Source organism: Styela clava, chromosome 9, assembly GCF_964204865.1.
Source record: "Styela clava chromosome 9, kaStyClav1.hap1.2, whole genome shotgun sequence".
Lineage (NCBI taxonomy): Eukaryota > Metazoa > Chordata > Ascidiacea > Stolidobranchia > Styelidae > Styela > Styela clava.
Window position 1 is genome coordinate 21,331,629 of NC_135258.1, and position 6,975 is coordinate 21,338,603.

The following is a 6,975-nucleotide window of genomic DNA, read 5'->3' on the forward strand; positions in this document are numbered from 1 at the left end:
ACAAACGCGTTAACATAGCAATGAAAGCCCGTAATCTTTCGGAATAGACTCTTCAATCTGAAAAACAACTTATCAGTTGGTTTCACGAGACACAAAACTTATTTGAGTGAATTATCTATTTTAAAGTGAAAGTCTATTTTAATTGTGGCGGCCCGAAAATAATACATTAAACAGACGATAATGAAGTTGTTTCAGTATTAGGTTAACGACAGTTTTGCAATGAGCTGCGATGCCCGAGAATAGCTTTGTTTAAGTCATATAAAAAGCCGTATGAAGGCCATCTGCAGGCATGATTTAAATTGTTATTTATATAGTCTTTCACATGAACTCGAACCATTTCATCTCCAAGACATTTATTATATGTAGGAATCATTTAAAGCTCCCTACATAATAAACTAACTTGAAATTAAAGCTTGTAGGAATGTTTTTCTTTGTTAATTATAATCTTAATTGTAAATTGCGGTCGTTGCAAACTGCGAAATTAAATTTCATACCAATGTTAGGTATATATCAATGTGTGGCATTAAAAATGTTTACTACTTACCATATAGGCAACATAACAAACTATATTCGTGGTTCCGTGAATGCCGTTACTCTCACGGGAACTTGGCATAATATTAGCGTTACGCATTAACTCTATCATATTTGCTATTTCTTCATTCTTATTTACAATTATTTTACGTTTTGTTCATAGATTTTTAATTTAATCTGCCAGTGCAATTCGACTGATTTCTCCAAATGGTGGGCTTGGATTGGGCACACACACGCGAATATTACTAATAATTTAAAACTTTAAATTTAGTAATTCACAAATATTCAACATGGCCTTCTCCTTAATGGCAATTTAAATCAGATACAATTGGTAATGCTAAACGGAACACTTTACCATTTTACACATTTTGACAATGCCCATCAGCCGAGTCTTTCGCGTCAACATTACAACATTGTTTATTGGAAATTTAAACTGTACGGACTTGGTATATTGTCAAAGTAATATTTTCAAATTTTATTTCATTCATTGCAAATTTTCAAATCCTGATTGTGTTAACGATGTGTAATTGTTATTTTAAATAGTCTGCTACATGTCGCCATAAAAATGTAGTTTAATTCTTGTATATAGCACTTGAAATCATAGCATAATAAGGATTTCTTCTTCCGCGTACCCGTTATCAGTTTTTTTTATTCAATTTTCATGATATCCAACGGTGAATAATTAACCTTGATGTTTCCGGCGGAACCTCATAAATGCATGAGGATCAAATCTTTCACTTTGGCCATTTATTTTCGTCCCATATGCAAATAATAAACGTATATAAAATTGCCTTTATATTCTAACAATTTTACTATGTTCGATAACGATTCGTCTGAATATAAGGGTTTTATCTGCGGCCTAGGATATGATACTGATGCAATGATGACATAATCTGAACCCAAGCTTTGAACGACCAGATGTGCAATTGCGCAATCTACCTCACGCAAAGCGTTACGCACGAAACGTCGCATGAACGTTATCTAGACCATGTCGTCGCCGCCCTTCGCGTCGTACCGTCGTAACGTCGTAACGCGTCAAACTTGACGTCTAAATAGCTGATCAATTTTGTTCGCAAACCATTGGAATCGATAGTACAAATTCTGCAATAAAATGAGTTATGCGTAAGTTAAGAAAGTCATTCGTATATTCCCCGAAAGGTAATTTTGTATACCTTTCAAAATTTTACATATATTGAAGATACATTTCTAAGAAAGGTTTCAATTCTTACTAAAATACAAAAAATTAGTAGATGGGACCAAAAATAGGCTTACACATCTTATCGAAACATCTTGTAAAAAATAATGCCAGTTAAAAATAAAAGACTAGATAAGCTTTTATATAACATATCACAGACCATCTGATATATAATGGTTTAGAAGTTATGTATATTCAAAATTACGGATATCACAATTTTTTACGTGTCAAATCGATGCGACGCCGTGGGAGGTCAGGGTGAAAGAGTAGCGTCGTTCTGGGGATTCAGAGTTCAAAGAGTTAAGTTGCCTCATCTTGCATATTGTAACGAGGAAGTTCACAGCCGATAACATGTAGTAGACTAATATTAACCTGGCGCAGCATTCCGGCATTGTTTGAGTGATCGCCTTCGGCTTTGATCCATCCAGTCAATTTAAAACCACAATGCTGCGTCAAAACCAACTTTAGAAATTTACCCATATCAAAGTAATTTCGATTTAGATGAGAACTATTTAATAAATATTTTCTGTCGAATACTAGCAGTCCTAACTTTCTACTTATATAAGTCGTGACGGTGTTGTACGTGCCATCCAATGTTAGCGTAACTGCGGGAGCAAGCTCACAAGCACCAGAACTGCTGCTTGGGCAGTTTTTCCCATAACGGCCATCGCATAATTCGTGTAAACAAACCTCGACGAGCCCAACACTTACAACTTTGAGACGTTCCTGGTATATGCAAAAAGGTTTCATCACTCCTCTCAGCAATCTGCCAACTGGTAAGTTCACAAATATAGAACTGTTCGATTCCACAGATGCTGGGAGAATTGGATGTTTTGTTCGAAGAACGGGAACATAACCCCAGAACCGTACACAAATTGGCTCAAGAACAATACATGCTTTTCCAATTGACAGCGTTTCTTCAAGTCGTAGCGTAACAGACTTCATCGAGGTTTGCGCGACGACACATGCGATGTCATGACCAAATTTAATGTAAATTAGGCGATAACAGCCTTCATTCTCCCATTTGGTGTCCGATGATCCCACAAATTTCCGTTCGCTTTCCGACGTTAAACTTTCCGCAGGAACTGCTACATGCAGAATATCACCGATAATCTTGATATTGGGTTTCGTGTCTTCTTCATCTAGCAACGTGATGTCGTCCAAGCTAACCTCTGCGTAGCCATCGCGTACTGCACTTTTAACGTGTGCTAAACCTTTACGATTCAAATCGTTCAATATGACGGACATTCTTTATTAATTCCTGTAAAATTTAAAAATATTGTGTTCATGTGACGGTTTAACTATTTAAGTACTTACTATCAGAAGGATATCCTGAAAAATAGTTTCTAACTGCAGTTTGCTTAAACACTTGGGTATTTTGCGAGTGCCAACAGACGGGTTTCAGAAAGCTGAACTAAGGACCTGAACTCTATCGGTAAATTTTGAATATGGTATTCAGTTTCTCCTTCACTTATAAAAATTGCAATTGTACTACTTTCCGATACCTATGTAGTGCGTGTGTTCGCGATGGCACATAATGTAAATGTATTCCGTTAGTAGCCATCGCGTACTATACTTTTAAAATGTGCTAAACCTCTACGATTAAAGTCTTTTAATGTTACAAACCTCTACGATTAAAGTCTTTTAATGTTACGGACATGTTTTATTAATCCCTGTAATATATAAAATATTGTTCCCATGTGACGTTTGCACTATTTCATGCACTTCTTATCAAAAGGACATCCCTAAAAAAAGGTGCTAACTGCAGTTTGCTTAATATTTATTTCGCGAGTGCCAACGATAGGATTTCTTGAATTCAGAACTAATGTTAATCTACATTAGTAAATTTAAGAAATGGTATTTATTTTGTCCTCCACTGATAAAAATTATAATTCTACTAATTTCCGACGCCTATGAAGTGCGTATGTTCGGGATGGTACATAATGTAAATGTCTTTCGTTAATGTTGGTAGCGAACTCCATGGACAAGTGAAAGAGCCGACGTGAAAGTAATGAGCACTCTCTATAACAAATATTGCAATTATACCTTTGAGCGTATACTTCTTTATAGCTACTAACATTCACTGTGGTTCTAATTTAAAAAAATATTAATGAGATCCCTCATCTTCTTCGTAAAGGTGTTATGGAACGCATAGCCTGCAATAAGCCAAAATCACTAGACCATGACTGGGGGGTAAGAGAAAAAAAATTTCTTGAAAAACGCGTTAAACTAATTTTTCCCAACATACCTATCTATTCTATTTCTCGATAGCTTCATTTTTAGGTGCGCAACCTTCTTACGCCACTGGAGGGCGATTGGGAGGGGGAATTCCCAAAGTTCAGGTGATGAAATATTCTATATATTAGTCCCTTTGAGATTTAGGCATCACTTTGCCCAAAAACCAATTCCAAGTGCTCCTAATAGCCCAAAAACCATATTACCTAAGTGGGCGTGGCTTTCCACACGTTTTCTCACCACTGGGGGGGCGGTGGCAGTGCCCCCACCCCCAATATCACTTGAATAAATTCCCAATACTCGAGCAAACGCTTTTTGGCCCCGAAAACGGAGCTAAACGGTTTCTAAACCCCAAAATCACTCTAGCGTTACTTGATTGACTGCTTATTGGCCAATAAACAGCCTCGGGACACTAAAAGCCCGTTTTGGCCCCTTTCCTTTGGCCCGATCGCTACCAAAAATTTTCTGTGTTCCTTTGGCACCTGTCCCCCGCTTCATGTCAAGTTTCGTCACGATCGGCCTGGCAGTTATCTGGGAAATGGGTTTTAACGCCGGTACTCTAGCGAGACTTTTATACTAGTTTTTTCTGTGCAACGAAAAATGACTTACAACTGTGCAGTCGCACTAAAAGTGCTCTCGGGTTGGCATACCATCCAGGGACGGTCGCTGCGCTACCCGCGAGGGGAAATGTAAGGAAGATATTTGAGTATAAATGAGCATATGTTTCATTATGAGTTTGTTGGATTCACCAGAGTCGTTGCGCCGGACGAATGGCGGGAATTCGTCCGGCGCGTAGCCCCCAGCCACTTTAGTTCATTCAGTAGTTTAAATAACAAGTCATAAACTGATCACTCTTGATGGATGTCGATTTTTATCAATTTTAAGGTCCGTGATCACTCGACCGTGACGAAATTTTTTAGGCATAAACTTCACTCCAACTACCTTGTACACCCCAAATATGAGACCCCCATCTATTACCGTTCTCGAGATAGGGCAGAAAATCACTGGACCGTGACTGAAGGCTACTAGAAAAAAAATTTCGCTGATACGTGATTGGAATGATTTTTCTGATCATGCCCATGCCTTTAGATTCTTGATAAGACCTCTCTGAAGCCGGCAAAAGGCCAAAATCACTAGACCGTGACGGAGGCACGGGAGCAAAAAAATTTCTTGAAAAAAGTATTAAACTAAATTTTCTCAACCTACCTATGTATTTTTTTTTCTCAATATCTCAAATCTTAAGCGCAACATTCCGAACTCACTGGACCGTTACGGGGAAGGGGAATCCCCAAAGTTCGGGTGGTAATATATTCTATTAATTAGTCCCTTTGATATTTAGGCATCACTTTGCCCGAAAACCGATTCCAAGTGCTCCTAATCGCCCAAAAACCATATTACCTAAGTGGGCGTGGCTTTCCACACGTTTTCTCACCACTGAGGGGGCGGTGGCGGTGCCCCCACCCCCAATATTACTTGGATAAATTCCCAATACTCGGGCAAACGCTTTCTGGCCCCGGTAACGGAGCTAAACGGCCTCTAAACCCCAAAATCACTCTTGCGTGACTTGAAGGACAGCTTGATTGACAGGTAGCCACGCCAGGGCCACTAAATGCCCGTTTTGGCACACTTCCCTTGGCCCGATCGTTCCCAAAAATTTTCTGTGTTCGTTTGGTAACAGCCCCCAGCTACATGCCAAGTTTCGCCCGGATTGGCCCGCCAGTTGTCTGGGAAATGCTTAATCATATACGCTCAGAGGTTATAGTTTAGCTATTAACTTTCGTGCAACGAATTTTGATATATACTGTGCATACGCACTTTCAGTGCTTTTCCTTGCCTAACCATCCAGAAGAGGTCGCTACGCTACCCGCGAGGGAAAAGGGGATGTCTGTTTGAAATTGTTGTTAACGAAGTAGTGCTGTCGAGGTGGTTATTTCGTGTGGCACTTTGTCACGCCGGACGAATGGCGGAGATTCGTCCGGCGTAGGGCCCCCCTCGTCCATGTGCGCCATCTCACAGAATTTGGAGGTACCCACTTCCGAGCTGCTCAATAGCAACATTGTTTCTTTTGGTACATATACTAGCGATTTCTTCTAACCTAACGTTTGTGGTGTGTGACTTGATTGACGGCTTGATTAACTTGCAACCCTCTGAGTCCCACAAAACCCCAGTTATGACCCCCTTCCTGCGATCCGATCGCTCTGAAAAATTTTCTTGGTCGTTTTGGTAAGATCCTCCGCACTCGTGCAAAGTTTCGGCCTTATCGGCCCGTCTGTTGTTTGGGAAATGCTCGTTCTACGCCCGACCCACAGTATACCTCAGAATTGTACCACTAACGCTCGACGAGCAAAATTTCACGAAATAAAAAATTATTATGTACGAAGTGCCTGGTCATCTCGGTTCACGATCTTCAGACGTACCCACCTACGACCTAGTCCCTGTGAACATATTTCTTTTTCGTTTATATAATAGCAATATACTTTTATCCCACCGTTTTTGGTGTGTGACTTGATTGACGGCCTGGTTAACTTGCAACCTCTCTCTGTCCCACAAAACTCCCGTTTTGACCCCTTTCCTGCGATCCGATCAATTTGAAAAATTTTCTGGGTCGTTTTGGTAAAGGTCCCTGCACCCGTGCAAAGTTTCAGCTCGATCGGCCCGGCAGTTGTCTGGGAAATGCTCGTTTTACGCCCGACTCACAATATATACTTTCATCTACCATCGCCGAATGGGCGAGGCTTCAAACACGCCTTGACTGACAGCTCGATTGGCCAATAACCGATGCGGGCCACTAAAAGCCCGTTTTGACCTCTTTCCACAAACGCGATCGTTCTGAAAAATTTTCTGGGTCGTTTTGGTAGAGGTCCCTGCACCCGTGCAAAGTTTCAGCCCGATCGGCCCGGCAGTTGTCTGGGAAATGCTCGTTTCCTCTCCCTCACAGTATATACTTTCATCTACCATCGCCGAATGGGCGAGGCTTCAAACACGCCTTGACTGACAGCTCGGTTGGCCAATAA